Source organism: Ambystoma mexicanum, chromosome 10 (assembly GCF_040938575.1).
Source record: "Ambystoma mexicanum isolate Mex_15411 chromosome 10, UKY_AmexF1_1, whole genome shotgun sequence".
Classification (NCBI taxonomy): Eukaryota; Metazoa; Chordata; class Amphibia; order Caudata; family Ambystomatidae; genus Ambystoma; species Ambystoma mexicanum.
The window spans coordinates 66,147,339-66,171,601 of NC_090932.1; the positions used below are offsets into that span (position 1 = coordinate 66,147,339).

Below are 24,263 nucleotides of genomic sequence, written 5' to 3' on the forward strand. Positions count from 1 at the left end.
AGAAAGGTCCCATGAGCCTGAGTCATATGAGGGACATTGATTAAGAGCTGGGGCCCATGAACCTGAGTCATAAGATGAACATCAAGCTAGATAAGGGGTCCACGAACCTGTTTCATGTGAGGGACATAGAACTAGAGAAGGGGAGCATGAACCTGAGCCATGTGAGGGAAACAGAGCTAGAGAAGGGGCCCATGAAGCTGAGCCATGTGAGGGACATAGAGTAAGAGAAGGGGGCCCATGAACCTGAGCCATATGAGGGACATTGAGCTAGATAAAGCGTCCAAGAACGCGTGTCATGTGAGGGACACAGAACTAGCAAAGGGTTCATGAACCTCAGAGATATGAGGGACATAGAGTTAGAGAAGGCTCTATGAACATGGGTCATGCCAGGGAAAGAGAGCTAGAGAAGGGGCCAATGACCCTGGCTCATGTGAGGGGCATAGAGCTACAGAAGGGCCCAGGAAGTAAGGCATGTGAGGGACACAGAGCTAGAAAAGGACAATGAACCTACCTGAGCCATGTGAGGGACAGAGTCAGAGAGGTTGCCATGGACCTTAGCTATGAGAGGAACACAGATCTAGAGAAGTGCATATTAACTTGAGTCATGTGAGGGACATAGAGCTAGAAAATTGCCCATGAACCCGAGTCGTGTGAGGGACATAGAAAAGGAGAAAGGGCCAATGAACCTAATGTGAGGGACAGAGAGCTAGAGAGGGAGCCATGAACCTTATCCATGTGAGGAACATAGAGCTTGAGAAGGTCCCATGGGCATTAGTCAAGCCAGGGACATAGATCTAGAGAAGGGGCCCATGAACCTGGCTCATGTGAGAGACATTGACCTAGAGAAGGGCCCATGCATTTCAGCTATCTATGGGACATAGAGCCAGAGAAGGGGCCATCAACCGGAACTATGTGAGGGACATAGAGCTAGAGAAGGGCCTATGAACCTAAGTCATGTGAGGGACACAGGGCTAAAGAAGGGGCCACTGGACCGAAGCCATGTGAGAGACATAGAGTAAGAGATGGGGCCCATGAACCTGAGTCATGTGAGGGACATAGAGCTAGAGAAGGGACCATGAACCTCAGACATATGATGGGCATAGAGACAGAAAAGGCTCCTTGAACATGAGTCATGCCGGGGACATAGAGCTAGAAAAGGGGCCCATGAACCTGAATCATGTGAGGGACATTGAGCTAGATATGGGGTTCAAGCATGCGTGTCATGTGCGGGACACAGAACTAAAGAAGGGTTCATGAACCTCAAACATATGAGGGACATAGAGTTAGAGAAGGGGCCCAATAACCTGACTCATGTGAGGAACATAGAGCCAGAGAAGGGGCTCAGGAACCTGAGCCATGTGAGGGACATAGAGCTAGAGAATGGGCCCCTGAATCAGAGCCATGTGAGGGACAAAGTGAGAGAGAAGGGTCCATGAACCAGAGCCAGTATCCAGTGATTTTACCTAATACAAAATAGAGAATTAAATTTTAACGAATTGAAAATACCCAAAACATACCTATTTTAAAAGAAATAAGATGGAGTTATGGGTAAATCTGGTGGGGAGGGGTTTGGAGTGGGATACTAAACATGGGGAAACAGATTGCTTGGGGGACCCCTTCTAAAAAAATAATTCAGTATGTGTTTCAGTATTTTGGGTTCAATAACATTTCATTAACTATTTTTGGCTTTCATAAAATCTGATAGATCCACCAGAGCCATGCGAGGGACATAGAGCTAGAGAAGGGGGCATAAACCAAAGAATTTTGTTGGAAGTGTAAAAATGCAAGGAGCAACCTCTGTCATTTGATTTGGTTCTGCCCGAAGACTAAGATGTTTTGAGAGGGTGTCTCTGAGAGATTGAGTTTGGTTCTATTCTGTACAGTCCCTATGACTGCCTATCTGCTGGCTCTGGGAGATGTGTCTCTGATGGAGGAAATTTCATTCAGCAAAAGGATCTGGCTTCTCCTCGCTTGCATGATTGCAAAGAAAATGATATCGAGGTCTTGGAAATAGAGTGGTTCCTTTTGTATCGACGACTGGGTGGAGGAGCTGCTCACTGTCTCCACTTATGAGAAAGTTATTCACAAACAAGCGGGAGACATTGATAAGTTTTGGGACATATGGGGAAGTTTCCTTGATGTAAATGCATAATGTATGGGTTAAGTTTGTATAATTCTGTTTCCTGGAGATATCATTACCGTTGTTTCATGATTTACCATACTTCGTTCCTGTATATACAATGGATCTCTTATCCTTATTAATGTGTGATGCTTTCCATGATTCATATGTCTGACTGCTGAACTATGTGAGGGGCACAGAGGTACAGAAGGGCCCAGGTATGAGGCATGCAAGGGACAGAGCTAGAGAAGGGACCATGAACCTACCTGATCCATGTGACGGACACAGAGCTAGATAGGGTGGCATGAACCTGAGCCATGTGAGGGGCATAGATTTTGAGAAGGTCCCATGGACACGAGTCAAGCCAGGGACATAGAGCTAGAGAAGGGACACATGAACCTGACTTGTGTCAGGAACATTGAGCTAGAAAAGGGCCCATGCACCTCTGCCATGTATGGGACATAGAGCCAGAGAAGGGGCCATAAGAACCAGAACTATGTGAGGGACATAGAGCTAGAGAAGGACCCCTGAACCCAAGCCATGTGAGGGACATAGAGTTAGAGAAGGGGCCCCTGAACCAAAGCCATGTGAGGGACATAGCGCTTGAGTAGGCCACAGGGACATGTGTCAAGCCAGGGGCATGGAGCTAGAGAAGGAGTACATGATCCTACCTGAGGCATGTGAGGGACAGAGTGCAAGAGAGGGGGCCATGAACCGTATCCCTGTGAGGAATACAGAGCTAGAGAAGGGCCTAGTAACATGAGCCATGTGAGGCACATAGAGCTAGAAAATTGCCCATGAACCAGAGTTGTGTGAGGGACATAGAGCTAGAGAAGGAGCCCATGAACCTGAGCCATGCGAGGGACATAGAGCTAGAGAAGGGGTACATGAAACTGGAGCATGCGAGAGACATTGACCTAGAGAAGGGCCCTTGCACCTCTGCCATGTAGGGTACATTGAGCCAGAGAAGGGGCCCATGAACCAGAACTATGTGAGGGACATAGAGCTAGAGAAGGGCCCATGGACCTAAGCCATGTGAGGGACATAGGGCTAGAGAAGGGCCACTGAACCCAAGCCATGTGAGGGACATAGTGTTAGAGACGGGGCCCATGAACCTGAGTCATATGAGTGACATAGAGTAAGAGATGGGGCCCATGAAATTTAGTCATGTGCAGAAATCAAGTGAGATAAGTGGTTCAAAAACCTGTGTCATGTGAGGGACATAGAGCTAGAGAAGGGCCCATGAACCTCTGACATATGAGGGACATAGAGACAGAGAAGGCCCCTTGAACATGGGTCATGCCAGGGACAGAGAGGTAGAGAAGGGGCCCATGAACCTGAGCCATGTGAGGGACATAGAGTAAGAGAAGGGGCCATGAACCTGACTAGAGTGAGGGACATTGTGCTGGAGAAGGGCCCATGAACCTGAGCCAGGTGAAGGACAGAGAGCTAAAAATAAGGCCCAGCAACGGAGGAATGCGAGGGACATCGAATTAGAGATGGGGCCATGAACCTGAGCCATGAGAGGGGCAGAGAGCTAGAGAAGTGGCCATGAACCTGAGCCACGTGAGGGGCATTGAGTTATAGAAGGGCTCACAACCCCGATTCTTGTGAGGGACATAGAGCTAGAGAAGAACCCATGAACCTGAGCCATGTCAGTGACAGAGAGCTAAAGAAGGGCCCATGAACCTGAGCCATGTCAGTGACAGAGAGCTAAAGAAGGGCCCATGAACCTGAGCCATGTCAGGGACAGAGTTAGAGAGGGGAGCATGAACCTGAGCTATGAGAGGGGCAGAGAGCTAGAGAAGGGCCTATTAACCTGAGTCATGTGAAGGACATAGAGCTAGAAAAGTGCCCATAAACGAGAGCCGTGAGAGGGACATAGAGCTAGAGAAGGAACCCATGAACCTGAGTCATGTGAGGGACATTGAGATACCAAGGGCCCATGAGTCTGCGCCATGTGATAGATGTAGAGCTTGAGAAAGCCCCATAAAAATGAGTCATGCCAGGGACATAGAGTTAGAGAACCGGCCCATGAACCTGACTTGTGTGAGGGATAATGAGCTAGAGAAGGGACCATGAACCTCAGCCTTGTATGTGACATAGAGCCAGAAAAGGGGCCCATGAACCAGAAGTATGTAAGGGACATAGAGCTAGAGAAGGGTCCATGAACCCGGGCCATGTGAAGGACATACAGTTAGAGAAGGGGCCCATGAACCTGAGTCATGTGAGGGACTAAGGGGCCCATGAACCTGAGAGACAAGGGGTCCAAAAACCCATATCATGTGACGTAGAGCTAGAGAAGGGACACTGAAACTCAGACCTATGAGGAACATAGGGATAGAGAGGATGCCATGAGCATGGGTCATGCAGGGACATAGAGCTATAGAAGGGGCTTGTGAACCTGATTGTGTGAGGAGCATTGATCTAGAGAAGGGCCCATGAACCTGAGCCATGTGAGGGACACAGGGCTAGATAAGGGGTCCAAGAACCCGAGTCATGTTTGGGACATAGAGCTAAGGAAGGGGCCTGTGAACCTGAGACATATTAGGGACATAGAGCTAGATAAGGAACCCATGAACCTGAGTCATGTGTGAGACATTTAGCTAAGGAAGGGGCCCATTAATCTTGCCATGTGATGAACACAGAGCTTGAGAAGGCTCCATGTACATGGGTCATGCCAGTGCCATAGAGTTAGAGAAGGGGCCAATCAACTCAAGCCATGTGAGATATATAGAGCTAGAGACGGGACCATGAACCTGAGTCATGTGAGGGACATTGAGCTAAGAAAGGGCCCATGAATCTGAGTGAAGTGAGGGACATTGAGCTAGGAAAGGGCCCATGAATCTGAGCCATGTGATGGACATAGAGCTTGAGAATGTTTTATGAACATGGGTCATGCCAGGGACATAGAGTTAGAGAAGGGAACTATGAACTTGACTCGTGTGAGGGACATTGATCTAGAGAAGGGCCCACGAACCTCAGCAATGTATGGGACATTGAGCCAAAGAACGGGACCCTGAACTCGAACCATGTGAGGGACATAGAGTTAGAGAAGGGGCCCATGAACCTGGGTCATGTGAGGGACATCGAGCTAAAACGGGATCCAAGAACCAGAGTCATGTCAAATCTACGGAGGAAAAATAACAATCCCAAATTTCAAAGGAACAACATTAAGGATTTCTTCAACCTACATCAACAGGTCTTGACATCCTTCATTGCATATCCAAAATATAGTGAAAACAGGATACACTGAACTGCATTGTGGGAGAATCTCATATGATTTGGTCCCCATCCATTGGCCACCTTAAAATAAATAGATCAGGTAAAATAACTTAAGATGTATCACATTTGACAATCAATGTAAAAATATTGGTTTAACCTCAGAAGGTTTATTTGAAAAGAAATCACTTCTAATTTTTGGTTATTTCTTTAAGATTCAGCAATGGGATCCAACAAAGGTCAGTACAAAGCTTGCAGATCAGACATGAAAACTCCTACAGTCCTGGAAAACAAATAAAAAGTTATATCTCAACGTTAGGAGTTTACAAACGTGGCATGAATGTTAGTCATATTGACCTTACCTGTAAATGATGACAGAGAACGTGTTTGTCTGCAAAGGAAACATAAGGAAACATAAACAGGTTGCATTTTAGAATAAATATAATTCTGTGTTTCAAAGTCAAATTCAGTCTGATGCCCAGGTTATTTAGCTGATGGCATTGACACATTACATATACAGTGTGAAGGCATCATGAAGGACACAGACAACAGACCTAAAGTTCAAACAAAAGATATTTATTAACTTAAATATTAGGATGGTAGAAGTCCTAACTTTCCCTATGCTAAGGGGGGATTTCCCTACCTGAATGAAACTAAGGAAAGTCTGAGTCAAAGTGTTCAACTTAAAAGTCTGTCTGTGTCCAAAACATATCCTTGCCCTCACAACTAAAGCTAAACATTGTCTAGGGATGTCAATAGTCAAAGAAATGGTGATTAACACAACGTTCTGAGTTTCTTCCAGCTCTTAGCTTCCTTCTCAGCTCCCCTTCCCTAGGTTCAAGAAGGTTCAACAAAAGTCTCAAGATTACCCCTTTCAAGTTCAAGAAAGTTCCATAAATCCGTGGGGTTCCCTTCCCCAAGTTCCAAATAACACAGTTGCAAAGGACAAGGGGGTTTTGAGGCTATTTCTTCAAGACACAGTTTGCAGTTCACCAAGTCTCAGGATTCCATTCCCCAAGACTGCAATGCAGCAATTACTATTTTTTTCAGGCCTTTAAAGTTCAACACAACTCCAGGTCAACTTGACCCTTCTTCTGGTTGGCATTATTAGTTCATTCACAGTGCTCCTTCCTGGTTTGTTTTATAGTGACTTTGGCTTTCACAATTCAGGGCTCCCTGGTCTAGGTGCAGTTGTCAGACCACACAGACCACCCATCACAGGTCACGCAACCAAGGACCCTAGGCACTTCAGAACACACTGGTTCTTCTGTATTGGCCCCTGTGTCCCAATTCACCTTCACTTTACTTCTCGTTGTCGGTCTCTTGGCTTCAGGTGAAAGTGCACGCTTTGTTGGCCTCTTTGCTTTGTGTGAATGTGCACCCTCTCATCGCGTCTGCATATTAGTCTCTTAGCTTAGCCAATATATGCCACACACCTCTTGTCAGACTTTTATTTTGCTGCACTGTATCTGTTCATATAAGTTCCATTTGAGGTGGTTTTATGTATTCCCCACCTTTTGTCACACACTTTTACCCTGGTGCAATTTTCTGTGGGTTGCTTTCACAAAGAGGCACCTTTCCTTTTTGTTCTCCTTAATTATGTGTCTGGCCGTGAACTTTCATTCAATTCAATTTTCAATATATGTGGTTTCACTTTGTTTCAAGATTTCATTTAGTACAGAATTTATGTGCATAATTTAACTCTTTTTTGAGTTTTAATTCAGCTCAGTATTCAATATCTATAGTTCAAATCTTCTTCGAGTTTTCATTCAGTTCATTCAGTTCGGAATTCAATATTGGGCATATGCACTTTTGCATTCAGGCTTTGGGTGACACGTTTTTCCACTCACCGGCACTCAGCGTTTCTCTGCCGGCTGCTACATGGCTTCAGTTCTGCTGCAAAGGCGAGCGGGCTGGTCTCCGTGATCCCTGTTTGCTTTCCTGGTGCCTCCCACTTCTGTTCTGCTTCATAGGCAAGCGGACCTGTCTCGTGAGCCCTGCTCACATTCTGGGACCTACAGAGCACATGTCAACCGCTCTGCAACCCGGCTCCATGGATGCAGAAGGCATCCCCGCTCTCTCCTTGTTTGCTCGCAGCTTCGGCTTCTTTCTCTGCGGAATGGAGGCTCCAACACCAGTGACAGCCTGTCGGCTCGAGTTGCCATAGGCTCCACAGGTTGTCGGGGCATCGGCCGGTGTCCTAACTTCGTCTCCGGTCCCACCACGGCTTTCACCTCATAAAACAGGTTCTCTGCTGGACTCTCCCATACAGGCCTCCCTGCTGCTCCTCTTTCAGTTATCTGGCTCTCTCTTTATACACCTGCAACCACTTGAAAGGTTTCAGGTGTGAACCCTCAATTAGGCTTGCCTGATCATAATTAAAGGGACATGCCTGACCCTCACAGTACTCTGCAGGCATCTTCCTCGTCTCAGTAACAGAGTGGTTAAATGAAGGTTTAGTGTTCATTCCTCTTAGTCTCCTCTTCCTCATTCCAGTACTGTCATAGTCCAAATGTGTGAAAATGAGGGCAGAGGCTTTGCAGTAGCCCATAAACGTCAGGGGAGGGTTAGGTTGATTGTCAATAGGGAAAGGGGGATACCATGTCTCTCATGTGGTCACCGCACTCCCAGTTCCCAAGTACCCTCCACCCAGTTGATCCTCCCTCTATTCTCCACCCCCCCAGGGTCGGGATCCAAAAGTGATGTCCTTTCCCTGGCCACCTGAACAGAGGATCCAGGGGGAGTAGGAGTGATAATACCCTCAGATTTCTCACAAATGATAAAGTTGATTTAGTTGAGCTTGTTTGATAGAAACCCTGACAATGGGAGATGGTCGATCTGAATACAGTCTAAAGTATTCATATTTTAATGGCAAAATAGGAAGATCCGGCAACGTTGTATGAGAAATCAGAGCGGCTACATGTCACAAGGACCTTATCCACACACAAGTAGCAATTCACTCCATCTGTCCAACATAAACAAAATGTGTTGCATCTTATTTTGTGTGTCTTATGCAAATGTCCACAATGATAATCCTCAAATCTTTGGAAAGCAACTGATAAACAATTCCAGGAGGTACATTTTGGGGGACATGTTTTTAGTAATGTTCAGATCACTTCTAGTAACGTCTGACATCATAAAGTGGCTGCAAGATTTTCACTTTGGCTGCAAAAATAAATATTTCTTATCAAACAACACAGTAGAAATATTTGCATGTATATAGGATGGTCGACAGAGCCCATATCCAGACCAGGCTCCAAAACACAGCACTTAGATAATGCCATATTATCAGGATAGCACAACTCACATCACCAAGTATCTGTGGTAGCCACTTCTCAATCCCATCCCTACCTAAGCCATGCCCCTTCTGGGATTTCCTTACCTGACATCAAGTCATCTGATATGGCGGTCACTGGTTCAGTAGCTTCATGGTGGTTCTACAACATCTGAGGCACTGGAACCTGCACATGCTGCACTGCCAGCAATTCCTGTCCAGTGAAAGTAGGCCACCTTTAATTGGCAACATTGGAAGGGTGGGTTCTAGGCTATCCAAGACATTGACCCCTTCATACCACACCTTACCTAAGTCACTGATGCTGCTCAGGCCTCAGGCACCCTGTAATCTCAGACAAATATTTTCTTGTCCTGTTAATACAATTCCCTGAGATAGCCCTGTTCCCTAATACGAGTGAGGGCCAGAGCCCTCAGGGTAGTTTCCACTACAAGCCCTTTCTTTCTTTCTTTTTTCCATGGACAACAGCCTTAAAAATGCTGGTGCAGTGAAGCCCTTTTGAAACAATGTAAGCTGAACCATGGAAACTGCTGCTAGCATCTCTGGCCTCCACTGACCTGTCCCCAGTTCTGCTGGCCATGTTGTGCACTCTCCATGGGCGACCTATCTCTCAAGACCTTTTCTGATTCATCCCAGGGCTTGGCAATCCCCAAAGTCCACACTACTGCCTCTAACTAGAGTGACCAACCCTCAACGTGACATTCGATAACTGACTCAGTCACCCACAAACCTCAGATTTCTTATTCAGGGCCTAGGACCTCCAATTCCATCTCAACCCCCAGAGGACACCTCCCCTTAGCCTCTCGATGTTAAATGATTGAAATGCCTACTTCTAACCTATATTATAGTGAAAACAAGACCCACCCAATGCCTTACTGATAGTACTCACTGACTGCTGGATCTATTTCCTCCTGCCTCGCTCCCACTCATGATCAAAATGGCGGAAGTAAAATATTGAGTAGATTATATGCACAAATACAATTATTAAAGTTTGATCTCTTCATCCACTTTTCCGCCTTCCAATATGGCGATTACACCCAGGGTGAGCCCCTTCTAAAAATTGGAATTGCCTGCGGCATTGCCCAATTTCTTTGCTTTTTGTGGGAGTGTGTGCTCCATTCTCCCTCTCCTTCCGTGTCCACTTTGCTCACCGCCCATACCCACCACTCTTCCTGCCTCCCGCCATCAGATAGGCCGGTGGTGAGATCCACGTGACCTCAACCGGGTATTTGTCTGCCCCTTTAGGGCAGCCTTTGCCCTGTGCATCCAGCAACGGTTTGGAGCAAAGGGCAGCTCCTCCCGGGGCAGCTCTTTCCCTGTTTGCCTTTGTTTGCCAAGGGAGCACCCGACAGCGACTAACACAGGTAAGGTGGTACGGGCTGGGAGCACAGACATTACTATGCACATGTAAACCCCGGCCACTTCTATATTCCACTAATTACATGCTTGACCATTGTATCCTGCCACAGGTTCTAATTGCTTTTGTGCTGTGCCTTGCTTTATTCCTTTCATTGCCTCCTAGACAAACCCCCTCCCCGCTAGGTGAACCAAGGCCATTCCCTCAATTTAATCAATACAAAACCTTGACGATTGGCTGGAGCAGATTCCTCTTTTCAGCATTGGCATGCCGCCCCTGTATTCTTAGTATAGCAGATGGCATATCCCCTTCAATAATATCAGTGTGGCCCTACCCCTGACAGATGCTCAGCAGCACATCTTTGCTGTCTACATTTGGAACTTAGGCTATTTTCAGGTACTGCATACTATTTGCATTTAGACTGCATTCTAAGGCATTGCACACATTTTTGATTTCAGGCTGTGTTCAGCTACTGCATATATTCTGAATTGAGTCTGCATTTTCTGGCACTGGATATGTTCTGAATTGAGTCTGCATTTTCTGGCACTGGATTTGTTCTGAATTGAGTCTGCATTTTCTGGCACTGCATATGTTCTGAATTGAGTCTGCATTTTCTGACACTGCAGATGTTTTGAACTTTAGGCTGCCCTTCAGGCCTTGCATATGTTATGACACCTGCCTACACATTGCACCTACATCTGTCACACCCTCTCCAGGGCCAACCTTGCTTACAGACGACAAGCCTCCAGACAACCCTCCCCTTACTGAAGCCACTGATAGCAACCTCCACAATGTCCACCAATTGCTAGAATAGGGCGGCACAATGATCCCTCCCCGTTAACCCCTCTTTAGCTAAGCCCTCTTCCGCCTCACCATGGGCACTTTCAAAATGTATCCCATCTCATCATTTATCCCAAACCTTCCCACCTCTCCCTTCTCCACATCCTTCCTCTCCCGCATCACCCCAATCCCATTTCCCTTCCCTGAGCATAGCTCAGGCTGCTCTGGCAAACACACCTATTTCAGTAACCCCATCTACACTCACACACACCCCTCTGGCGCCCAGGCTCCACCCTAAACATAGAAGACACCCCAACCACAGGACATCCCTACCTCGCTTCCCTTCTCTACTCCTTCCCAGTACCCACCCTACCCCCCATTTTTGAGACCCCTTCAATCCCCCATAATCCCGACCTTGTCCTCTCCATCACCCCTACTAACTCTCCCACTCCTGCCCCACCTCTACCCTCCCCCCAACCCCAAAAAGTACCCTTGCAGGTCCCTCTTCCTCCCTCCCACAATCACCCAAACGCCCTGGATATCCATCTCTCCCACTCCTTCTCAAGCATGTCCTACTGCCCCCTCTTATCCAGATATCCCACCTTGTTGCACCCTTTAAAGGAATTGTTCCTCTCAAGCACTTTTCTCCGGTAGCCCCATCCCCCCTACCACCTCCATGCTGTACCCCTCACCCCAACCCTACGGTTGCCTTCGGACCACTCCAAGAAACTTGCCGCCCTTGCACCTCCCCTCTCACCTCCCACCCTTAACTCCCTCCTCACCAAATCCTTCCCCCTTTTTGCACCCAACCTAATCTCTTGCATCCCCATCAACGTCAGATCTGTAGACAAAAACAGACACATGATTCTTGACTTTACCTCAGACAAAAACCCAGATCTCTTTATCACTGAAACCTGGTTCTCTGATGTCTTTGAACCCATGGGACATGAGGACCCTCATCCCGGATGCACACTAGTCATGCACGACAGATATTTATTTATTTATTTATTTATTTTACATTTATAAAGCGCTCACACAGCCCGCAGGCATCGAGGCGCTGTTACAGGAATTGTTATTAGTTGTGTAATTGTGTGTTTTTCTTTGTCTTAGTTACGTATTTATAACGCGCTTAAACACTCAGAGGTTTCTAAGCGCGGACCCGGGGATCGAACCTGTTGTTGCTTTGTGTCGTCTTGCTTCCAAGACGCGCACGCTGCCGCTGTGCTATCCTCCCGGGATATGGAGGACTAGCGATCCTCTACAAGCAAAACGTATCCATCTTGCGCGTTGAGAAACATCCCTGCGACCATGATTGTGAGTCTCTACTAGGGAAATTCCAAATCGCCCCCTCCTTTGCTCACAGTTTCTTAATCATCTACAGACCCCTTGGCTGCAATGGACATTTTGCAGACTCCCTTAGTGATTGGGTTTCAGCCATCCTTATTCCAAACCCCTTCCTCACCGTGCTAGGGGATCTCAACAACTGATTTGATATTCCATCTAACCCCATGACTCACCCTCTCCTTGATAACATGGAAGCGCTCAACGTGTCCCAACTGATTTCATACCCCACCAACATAGCAGGATCCACCACTGACGCTCTATTCAGCTCCACCAAACTGATCCCCACTTTACCTCTCCTATCCTCCCATTTAGAATGATCAATCCGCTGCGTTCTTCAATATCACGACCTCTTCCACCTTACCCACTCATCTCTCCAGCACTAGACAGCCCTCCCCTAAAATAGCTGAAAAGTACCAAGCCAACTCCCTCCTAAGCTCCCTCCGTATCCTCTCCCTTGACGAGGGTCCTCCCTCTATTGTGCCATTTGACCATTGGCTCTCTAGCGCCCTCACCCCGCTCACCCCTACAAGATCTGCCTCCCAGAGAACAGGCACCACTCTAAAATGGCTCACCCCCTCCCTCAAATCCATCAAAACCCTTACACACCACCTGGAACGCACCTTGCAGTCCAACCCTGCACACCTAAACAGAGCTTGCTACACCAGACAGACCATAGCACATATGATTGAAATCCAGAGAGCCAAACAATCTTTCTATGGGAGCCAAATAGCCAACTCCCCTAACCCTAGCAGAGACCACCATAAGATCATCACAGAGTTCGAAACTCCAAGCTGCTCCTCTCCACTCTCCCCTATCTCCACTTCTATAACAGCGCCATTGATCGATACCACGCCATCACCTCCAATTTAGCAACATCAGTTCCCCCTTCTTCCCCCCTTTCTCACTCTGACTCCTCCCTTCCCGCTCTTGCACACCCGGTACTCTCCTATTTTATGAGCATCTCCCACACATGGGTCCTGAAACTTCTATCCCAACGCCGACCCTCTGGATTCCCAGAAGACCCATGCTCCCCCTCTCTTGAAGAACATTCTATCTTCAACATGTACAGGCACCATTGCAAGAGACATGACTATTCTCTGATCTCAGGCATCTTTTTCCCAGCACTCAAAACCTCACATGTTAAACCTCAACTAAAAAAGCCTACCCTCGACTCTCTCATCAATGCCAACTCCCACCCAATTTCCAATACCCACTTCATAGCCAAACTCCTTGACCACACAGCTCTGCCTCTATACGGAATCCAAATCCCTTCTTGACCCTGCCCAATCTGGTTTCAGACCCCTCTGAGGAACTGAAACCTCAATCGTCTCTATGTCGGATGACATGAAAAGAGCGGCAGACTCTGCAGGCTGTGCTGAACTTTTCCTCCTCGACCTATCAGCGGCTCTGCCCTCAGGTGGATCTCTTCTTTCCTCTTTAACCGTTCTCAAGTCATGTTCCTTCCCCCTTTCTCCTCCCCACCCTGTCTCCTCTTCAATCTCTACCTAAGCCCCCTTCCTGCACTAATCCACTCTCACAACCTAACCTGCTACAATTACTCCAAAGATACCCAGATAATGTTCAGCATCCCCAAAACAACTTCCTCCTCCTAGCCCGACCTCTCCTCCTGCCTCTTGGCAGTCGACCAATGGATGGCGGCCAACCACCTCCTACTCAACCCAGGCAAAACTGAAATCATGATCTGCGGAAAAACCTCTCTCTTCCCCCATCCCACACTCTGGCTGGCCTCACTAGGACCCCCACCAGCAGCATCCAACTCAGTGAAAAACCTGGGATGCACCTTGGACTCCTATCTAAATCTCTCACATCACATCTACACCATATTCCGAACATGTCATTTCCACCTCAGTACCCTCAGACGAATCTTCCACTATCTCTCCTGTCCTCACAGAGTCTCAGCAATGCTGGCTATCATTCTCTCCCACCTGGACTATGCCAACTCCCTCTACCTGGCGCCACCTGTTCAGAAAACTCCAGCTGATCTACAGTTTGGCAGTCAGATTCCTCCTGTCACTCTCACCCAGAGAACACATCTCTCCTGCCTTTACAGTGCTTCACTGGCTCCTCGTTAGCTGATGGGCAACTTCCAAAGCCAGGTGCATCACACATCGTGCCCTTAGCAAGACAGGCCCTGAATTCCTACAAGACAAATTTATGCATTAGCATCTGACCAGACACCTTAGAGCAGGCTCTGCACACCTTTTGGTTGTCCCCCTGTCCATTCCACAAGAGTAGGAGGGTCCTCATTTTCTGTCCAAGCCCCCACCCTCTGGAACTCCCTCCCTCTAAGCATTTGCCACAAAGAGAACTCTCTCTCCTTCCGGCAGGCACTCAAAACCTGGCTTTGCCCCCCAGAAACCCAAAGACCGCTCCAATCTTAAATGCTCATCCCGTATCACATGGGCACTGAGACGCTCAGGACACCCAATCATCTTGCCTAGAACAAGGTAAAGTATGAACCCGGACCAGAGCAGATGATCTGTCCACAGGAATACTCCCAACACAAAGCCCAACTGAATCACATGGTTTATTTGCACTGGGAGGTGCTGGGGGAGTGACTAGGGTGTTGCACATGGAGAGGTGTTGGGGGGGTAATGCACTGCATTCCGCTGAAATGTAGGTGCAGTCATGCACTGCACCTGGGGGAAGAGAGGAAGTAGTGTGTTGCGCTTGGAGGAACTGGGAGGCCAGTTACTGTGAAGGCAGAATGTAGCCAATTGTACTGAATCTGGGTGAATGTAGAGTGTAGGCCGTTTTGATTCCAGGCCACTGCAGACTACAGCTCTGTACTGAATCTAGATTAATGTAAAAGTGAACCCTAGTGGATGTAGACTGTAGCCATTGTACTAAATTTAGGTAAATGTGGAATGTATACTATGTTTGGAAACTGGCTGAGTGCAAAATATAGCTAAGATATTAAACCTAGGCTAATGTACAATGCACTCAATTTTTCTAATGGAGAATGTAGCGTTTAGTTTTAATCTAGATGAACTACATTACAGCTGGCTGTATGCAGAAGGTTGCCACTAATCTTGATCAACCTAGACATTTTATAATAGGGTGAATGGTTGGAACTATGGCATTCACTCAAGCAATAAGCCCAGAGCCGGGGGGCATTACCGTTCAGGTCATGCCCCAGGGCCCATAGTTACAGGTCCAAGCGAAGCAAGGGCCTTAATGAAGGCCCTGATGCGGTAATGCCTGCCCCCCAGCGAGGGGCTTATTGCTATTAGTACCCTGGCCCATTAGAAAGGGGTACTAATAGCCTCCTTATTTTAGTTGTGAAACGGCAGTGTTTTGCAAATGAAAAAAAGAAGAAAAAAAAGATGGACACCATGGAACAGAGTGAAAGGTCTATGCGTAGTCCCTCCTCCCTAATGTAGAGCCCTTTGCACTCTTTGCTGATGGAACTTCAGCAGCAGGCACGGCCGCATCTCTGCACGCATTTGCCTCCATACACCACACTAAACATAAAACACAACACCTATGCCATCTGAATGCAGCAACATCCAACGACAAACAATTTGTTGTAGCTGGACACATAACAAGTCTCTTGCACTCACGCTCTCCCTGACCTCCTGTCAGCACCGATCCACATGCCTGACCATCATGGGTAGTTTACTGGGGCCCGTCATCCCACCAATTACTTACTTCGGCCATATGCACACATGCAATATAATCCTCCCTGACAATCTTTTCCCATAACTAGGACTTTGGTCCCCCGAGGGTGTCCCAACCCCACAAGCGCGTTCAGGCCACACTAATGGGATAAAGGCGTTATACAAATGACAAACTACTACTACTAATACAATAATAACGAGAGATGACTATTATTACTTGTAGATGCCTATTGATTATTACAGATTGTTGTGTTCACCTAGGCACTTCTCTGTGGTGTGACTGCCCAGTGACGCAGCAAACTTCAATATAAGTCATTATTCTGCAGAATGTATACTTGCAACACAAAGACCTTGTGGCGCCGTTGATGAAATGATGGTGATGTTACCCTGTACACCCCAAGTAAGCAACTAATTTGTGTTATTGTCTAAATGTTCCCCTTATACGCCAAGATAGCCTGAGACATTCAGATGTACAAGATAAACCGGGTGACATGAACAATGGGAGGAACATTGACATCAATCACGCTATTCGCATAATTGACCTAGAAACATTTGATCAAATTCTTTTGAACTTTTTTTTGGTCAAATTTAATTAAATATATATATGGGAGGGGGTAAGTGTATAGATTACGTTTGGGGGAAGTGGGAGAGTTTGCGGGGTTCTCCCCTGCATTTTAGACCCAAAAGAAGTTCAAATAAATTAGATCAAATGTGATTAGGTCAAATGTTTTAGGTCAAATAGACCCAAACCATCGACATCAGGTGTAGGAAGTCTTTGAAAACAACAGGACATCCTTGCTGGCATTAGAAGAACGAAATTTAAGAGTACATTGATGGACGAGGACTATGTGCTTTGCCTGTCATTATAGGGTTATCATGTTTTTTACTTAGCCCTTCATGGCAGATTTATGAGGCTTATAAGCACTTTATTATTAGGTGTTGCTTCTACCTAATGAATAGAAGTCATTTGCGCTCAATGCATCTACCGCAGAGGCATTAAGAGGTAAGCCGATCTTGCCAGAGGGCAGACCTGTGACTCCGGGCTGCACACGAATCTCCGAATTAGAGGAACGTCTTTGAGATAAAGTGTTTATATGCCTTGTAACTGTGCAATTAAAGTGCATACAGTTTATAGGAAGAAAGATACCCGCTGATACACATAACACACATTCTGAACAGAAAACAAGCAAGTCCAATAAAGAAACAAGACCATCAAATACCGACCAAACAAGCAATGACTTTCAGTTACACTGTCAGCAACCTCGGATACACATTGGTAATTATACAGGTTTCATGAGTTATCAATATTAGTCAGACGCTGCACTTGAACAGTAGGAAGCTTGAAACCATTACACCAAACTGGCAGTATGTGCTTGCTATGTGTTAGTGGCTCAGAGTAAATATATAGAATGTTCTAAATACAAATATGCCTGTCATGTGCTTTTGGTTTATATGAAACACTTGTGTACAGGCGCATTATAAATGACATAGCATCATATCATATCATATCAGCGTATCTTTGCCTTTGTGTTTGGTTGAACAATAAGGTGAGCTCTTTTATCAGAAACACTGTAAATGAGAACTAAAGAGTGAATGGAGCAATCCCTTTGGAGGGTACTTCACAAAAGCTCAAACTAACAATTAAGAAGAGAATGATTCAGGTGGTGTAGGGGGGGATTCTAATGTGAACGTGAACTGGGGACAGCACAGACTGACAGCGGATGTGCAAGGTGTCCGGTTAAAGGTGAGAATACAAAAGGTTTGAATGCAATAGGGCCGAGTACATTTGCTCGAAAACAAAAGGTTCAATTTTTTTGTTCATTATATATTTTTTTGGGGGGTTTTGTTTTGGGGAAAAAAAGTGTTTTTTACCACAAAAACAGGGGTTGGAGGGGACCTCCCCCCAAAAAAAAAAATAATAAAACATTTCCGAACCTTTTGTTTTCGAGCAAATGTACTCGAACCTATTGTATTTCAAACCTTTTGATTCAAACTTTTAACCCATAACCAATGTGCAAAATATATAAAGAGAACAAGAAGCTAGTATAAAGGGGAGAAGAGTTCAAAGGTTAGCAGCAATGGGATGGAGTTTAATGTGTCGTTAAGCGCCCATTCCAGGGGCTGGAAATGGGTTTAAAGGCCCTGTGGGCCAAGCTAAAAGCCTGAGCGAAGCGAGGGCTTTTAACGAGGGACCAAGGACCTGCCATTAGCACCCCAGGTTAAAAAAGCTGTAACCAGGGGTGCTAAAAACAAAAAAACAAAAAAAAGTTATTCATTGAACGGGATGCACAAGCCGTTACCGTTCAATGGATGAAATCCTTTTACAAAATGGCTGCCATGGAAAGGGACAGTGGGAATCTTCGGAGCCCTTCTTCCATTTCCATGGCAGCCGGTCAAGCGGAGAAGCAGCTGTGGCTCCACAATAAACAGGTAAGTGGAAGGAAAAAAATAAATAAAAGGAGAACGTAGGGTGGGGGTTGATGGCGGCAGGGGGAGCCGGCCGTCGGGCGACATGGAATGCAGGCTTTCACTGGCAGTTCTAACCCACATTACTAGCCACCTGATTGGCTGGCTCCCCCCGCCAGCATACTAATGGTAGATTTGATAGTAGAGATATGTTTTATATCAGGGTGGAGTGGCAAAAAGAGAAAACCGAGCAGAACGGGGAGACAGCATAAAAGAAGTTGAGGAGGGAGCAGGAGATAAGACAGAGTGGGGAGGGAAATGAGCCAGATGATAGTTGGCACCAGAAAATTGTTTGATTTGAATAGAGGGATCATCAATCCATGGAGACCCAGATGGCATTGAAGGGGTGGACAGAAGTTTGAGAGGAGCATGGCAAAATATACTGAGGGCAACGTCTAAATTTGAGAATGTTGGCAAAGAACAAACAAGTAGAGAGAGAGGCTAAAGAGCAAACTGAAGCAGGGGTTTAGTCAACAGAATAAGGCTGTATGCAAGAGTTTTACAGAAGTGGTAGGACATAATAAACCTTTTTTAATGTTTAATAGGTTCAGCCATGCATCAGTCGAAGAGGAACCCAAAGTTTTGAGTCATGGAAATAGTGTGAACATGGGGAAATGATAAGGTGGATGAATGAGAAATTGAGCATGATTTGAACGAGAGGTAGATCACTTCAGTCACAGAGGTGTTGAGAATCATTTAATCAAATGCCATCCTGTGATGGATGACCAAAAAGTAATTAAAGATACACTAGGAGAGGTGAGGGATAAATGTGGGAAAGAACAAGATCTGGGTATCGTCAGCGCTCTTCAATGACATAGCTGAAAACACTTTGCGCCTTGAACACAGTTAGCACTCAAGGGTGTACCAGCGTAGTCAGGCAACGGGGATGGGGAGAATACGTGGAGACCGGTGATATGAAGACTGCACTCCCTCTGAACTGATCATCTGGTGATAGTGTGGTCCTTATAGAGAACAAGGAAGGGTCTGAGCTATCACCTGTGACATTCCCCACCACCCACCGTAGTACCATCCCCGAGGATGGTGGACTTACCATAGTGCGCGGTGATGGTGGGTTCAGAAGCGGCTTTCTCCAGTTGTGTCGCTGGAACAACAACCCAGTCCAGCTCTGGTCGGCTTCCTTCTGCCTTCCTGTTAGTATCCAAAGTGTGTCCAAAATGCAGCTTCCTTCAGCGAGTTCAGTTTTAAAGATCCAGGATGATATCCAAAATATTTTGATAACGTGAATGAACTCCTAATGTCTTACTTGTTTATTTTGTGTTGTGTCCTGATATGTTGCCTGTAAAAACAATCGGGTCTTTAGGAGTAAGCTGGTCTGGAAAAAATGCTAGTAAAACGGGCGGTACTACCGGCTCTAGAATTTTATTTGGACCTGCTTACTCCGAGTCTGCCGGTAGGGGGCAGTAAACTACCGACATGTCCGACCTGCTACTATGGTCATCTTCTTCTTTTTTTTGCGAGCACGACACGCAAGATTCCATTTGGAGCCTCACTGCCTTTATCGCGGCTAATGTGAAGCCAAACTACTCAAAGCCTGGGAGACGGACCGACCAGCAAAAGGGACCACTCCAATTACCCTCATTAATTATGCACAAGCCGTGGAACAGGACACCAGGCTCGGTTGGATGCCCCATCTTATCTGATGGACATGTGACTGACTGCATTTACACAAGAAATAGGTCCTGAAGAAGATGACCATAGTAGCAGTGTCATCGAAACCGGTGGACCATGTCAATGTGCCATTATTCCCGAGTGGCTTCTGGGATACCCAGTATAAGTATTAACTATAAGTGCTGTTTGTCTGTTTGACATTATACAGGCTATTTGTTGGAAAGTTTTTATACCATATTCTATTTTACTTTGAGGAAGACCAAGAAAACTCAAACTAGGAGCTGTAAATGAATCAAAGGTATTAGTGTCTAACCTCTACTTATTTAGAGAACTATTTTCTCTCGCACAAAAGGTACACACTTCACGAAGGGTGAATAAAATCACGGCATAACTCCGACAATTAAATATTCCCATGTGAAATGTCCAGTATGCGAATGGCTATGGGACTGGATCCCAGCTATTTTTAGATCATCTTTAATAAACTAGAGAGAGCTGCGAGGAGGTGCAGTCTGGCAGAGATCCCTGAATCTTTTTTCCTGCTCGCCTGAGTCTGTTCTTGCCTTTCATTAAGGCACAGGGTTCAAAAACCCATTTTGGCCGCGGAGCGGCCGCGGAGAGCTGCGAGGAGGTGCAGTCTGGCAGAGATCCCTGAATCTTTTTTCCTGCTCGCCTGAGTCTGTTCTTGCCTTTCATTAAGGCACAGGGTTCAAAAACCCATTTTGGCCGCGGAGCGGCCGCGGAGAGCTGCGAGGAGGTGCAGTCTGGCAGAGATCCCTGAATCTTTTTTCCTGCTCGCCTGAGTCTGTTCTTGCCTTTCATTAAGGCACAGGGTTCAAAAACCCATTTTGGCCGCGGAGCGGCCGCGGAGAGCTGCGAGGAGGTGCAGTCTGGCAGTCCGGCTGCTGGCGTGCTGGCTGTCTGTCTGTCTGCCTTCCCCGACTGCTCCCAGCAAAGCAAAGCGAACCCAAGTACTAAATCCCATGCACTTAAGAACTTACCTGAACACCCCGACGACTATCCTCCCAGCACTGAAACTAGTGCAATCATGGAGGAACCCTCCCTGATAGAAAAGACGGACCTTGGGCAAACAGTGCAAGAAGAAGCCGGCCGTGTGTTGAGAAGCGGCTTTCTCACACTAAAAAAACAAGAGGAACCACTCGAGCGCAACAAACAGGATTCCAAACACAAAACGAAGAAAGCACAGCATTTAGAGACGCCTGATCTCTCCCCTCCGATACCCCCCTCAGATCGCCCCATCGGCTGCAGCACGACCCACCTTGGAGAGGCGCCGTATCACCACCTGCAGGATCTGCCGGCTGGCGGGCGCCGGTCGGGAGTCCGCCCCTCGCGGTCGCAGTCGTGCCGCCTGAGCTGGGGGGTGGGGGGAGCGGGAGTCAGCGGTGGAGTGTGCGGCGGCTCTGCCGATTGCTACGAGGATAAACGTCGGGGCCGTTGAGCCCCTCCGTGCGGAGGACCCGGTGCCGGGTGTTGGAGGGAGGGAGGAGGGCCCGATCCCAGCGAGCCCGCGGCCGGTTTCAGAGCTCCAGGAAGTGGGGAGAGGTGAGCCTGAGCCGGAGAGTTGCCGCACTACGCCCTCGTGTGGCAAACTGGAACCATCACATGGTGAAACATACACAGAAGCAGTACCAAGGACAAATCTAACTACAGATAAAGGATTGATGGCTTTTTTCGAGACAATAAAGAAAAAAAAACACACAGGGTTGGATAAAAATGACCTTTGTAGAAAACTAAAAATTGAAAGCGAGGTCCACCCAATGACTATAAGAGCTGCTCTACCAAGCCCTGAATTAGATTCGACTGGATACGGAGACCAAAATTGCCCAAATACAACTATATCATACCTGGAGGATCCCGAAGTAGAGGTAACTGATGATCTGAATATCCTGAGAGAACATCATTGGGCTAAGTCAATCACCTATTCAACTACAGAAGTACACGATGGATTCAAGTCCATACCTATTCTGTCTCATTCCCCTACTCCTGGAAAAGAGGAGGAGTTAAAGCTCAAAGCTCAAATTTCCAAATCAAATGAAATTGTCATAAACCAAAACACACAAAGTCTAGAGGGAAAAAAATTAAAGCCAACTGGCTCATCAACACCCAATAACAGAATACCAAATAAGATACAGATGAAAAAATCAACTAATACAGTAACTCCGACAAATAACCCGATTGGAAGGTTTTTTGAAAAATTGGGAAAGTTTCCGCCGGCAAACCGGTTCGAGCTATCGGATTTGGAAATCTTGGAGGGATTTCCCCCATCCCCTCGAAAAATCCCACCTAAACAACCGGCCTCAGCGCAGGGTCTGAGAAGCACCAGCCACTCACCCCAAACACGCTGGCACTACAACTTAGCTACGTCCCATCAAAAAACAGAACCACCGACCGTCAATACAGATCTCAGACTCCCGGAGCGAAACTTGGAAAACAACGCGGAAATGAGAGAAAAAAGCGTCGTGGGACAACCAGCTAAAATCACGCACTGGGAAGAAAAACAACTAGATCTTGGCTCACAGCCAGCTACGACTGAAGGAAGAAATTATGTTGAAACACAAATGGCAGACCCCATTATGAGCGAAACACCACTGCTTTCATCCTTAGGTATGGCTGACAAATCGGGTAAAGCCGAATCACCAAACAAACTTCTGACGCTGAAAAAAAAAGAAACGGAATCAAATACAACGATGGTCCAACTAGATCACCAGAGAAAACGTGATGAAATCAAACTGGCGGAGGCACTATTAAACTATAAAAATACGTTAAAAATCAGAGAAACTTCTCTCGGTGGGATTTTGATCCCGAAACAAAGACAGGACGCCGATCAAGTAGAAGTTTCACGACCATCACTCTCTACTTCATATAAAGCCAAGACAGAAAGCGAAATGCATAAAAAAAAGACACCAACTTACCTACCAAAAACACTGACATACTACCAATTATGTCAGCTGTGACCATCGCGCTTGCACCATTTGGAAAGCTATATGAAACTATCAATGACACGTTAAAGGATCACACCTCATTATTAGCTGCATGCAACTCAAAGCTAACCCATCTCGAAGGCTATATAACAGCCTTAGAAGCTTGGAAGGCAAGTACAAATGACCAAAGCTCCATGACAGATAACTTTGAGGTATTTCACTTCAAACATAAATCAGTGAATGTGTGCACTCAAACGAATCTGACCGAGATTAAAAGAAAACATAAACCAGAAAACAAAATGGCAGATGTATACCCGATGACCTCTGACAACACGGGCGCTTCATCGCCAAAAAGAGCAATAAACTCACATGCTAAGCCTGGTGACACGGAAAAGATCGGTAAAAACCTAACGGATGAAGTTCAACCCAGAACGCAAACCGAAGCGAGCAGTAAAAAACTGCTGAGTCTAAAGGTTCAAAAAAATCAATCATTAGTAAAAGAAAAAACCATGAAAGCTCTATCTGCACAGAAGAAACAATCAACAGAAAGCCTTTCAAATAAGCTTATGACCAAATGGATAACGGTGAACGATCAAAAACCAAAATCAATGGAGACCGAGTCCTCCCAGAGCACTGTAGAAGAAGAGCAGAGGGGAGCCAATGAAAACAACTCGCTGGACCTATCCAATCTAAGCATCTACTCCATTGAAACATCGGAATCAGACATTCCCAGACCATTTACAAAAAAAAGAAAGGTATCCTTTCTGGATGATAACCACTTACAACGTGAATCAGAAGATCCACACCACCAGATCCAAAAAACATCAACAAAAAAGAAAAATAAAACTGACGACTCAAGTAACAGAAGTTGTCAAATCACCCCAGAGAGGAACACGCTCCTTCGTCTAGGTAACTCAAAGATCAACAAAACTGAATCGAAGCTCGGAGGTACCGAGGATTCTTATCTAAGGAAACACAAGGGAAAACACACTGTTGGAAGAACTGAAGAGACAGCAAACAACGAATCGCGGTACAGACTAAAGTCTCGGACTAGTCATAGTGATTCAGATAAAAATGCAAATGCACCAACACACAGAATAACGAGTCACAGGAGGGATGTGAACAGACGAAGACACAATTCCGGGGAATCACCTGGATTAAATTGAAGACTTCCTGCCTCGTCCACACAACAAAATTCCACGCGTACATCCAAAATTTTCACTCAAAAGAGTCATTCGTCACGTACGCTGAAGCTTGAAAGACGTGACAAAACGGGAGAAAAAATCATCCTCAATAGAAGAGCAACCATGAAGCTCCTCGAAAAAATTAAGAGAGGAGACCTAATCAGAAGTGCAGACATCAAAATAGTGGAATTCGCACATAAAGCTAGGACAGATAGCATTTTTCTGCACATCACGTCTCTAACAGTGAAGAAACTCCTGCTCCAGGTGGCAGGCGAACTGTATAAAAGAGG

The 24,263-nt window shown here is 46.4% G+C and overlaps 1 protein-coding gene and 1 long non-coding RNA gene across 2 annotated transcripts in view; both read right to left on the reverse strand.

Annotated features, from left to right (window-relative positions):
• The window catches only part of LOC138492813 (tenascin-X-like), a 759,772-nt gene that overhangs the window by 499,816 nt on the left and 235,693 nt on the right, over positions 1-24,263 (reverse strand). The window lies entirely within an intron of this gene.
• The window catches only part of LOC138491154 (uncharacterized), a 72,470-nt gene continuing 53,698 nt past the window's right edge, over positions 5,492-24,263 (reverse strand). The window contains exons 2-3 of the long non-coding RNA XR_011275970.1: positions 5,704-5,732; positions 5,492-5,624 (exon numbers count right to left, since the gene is read on the reverse strand). This is a non-coding gene — a long non-coding RNA (uncharacterized lncRNA). The remainder of the gene's footprint in view (positions 5,625-5,703; positions 5,733-24,263) is intronic.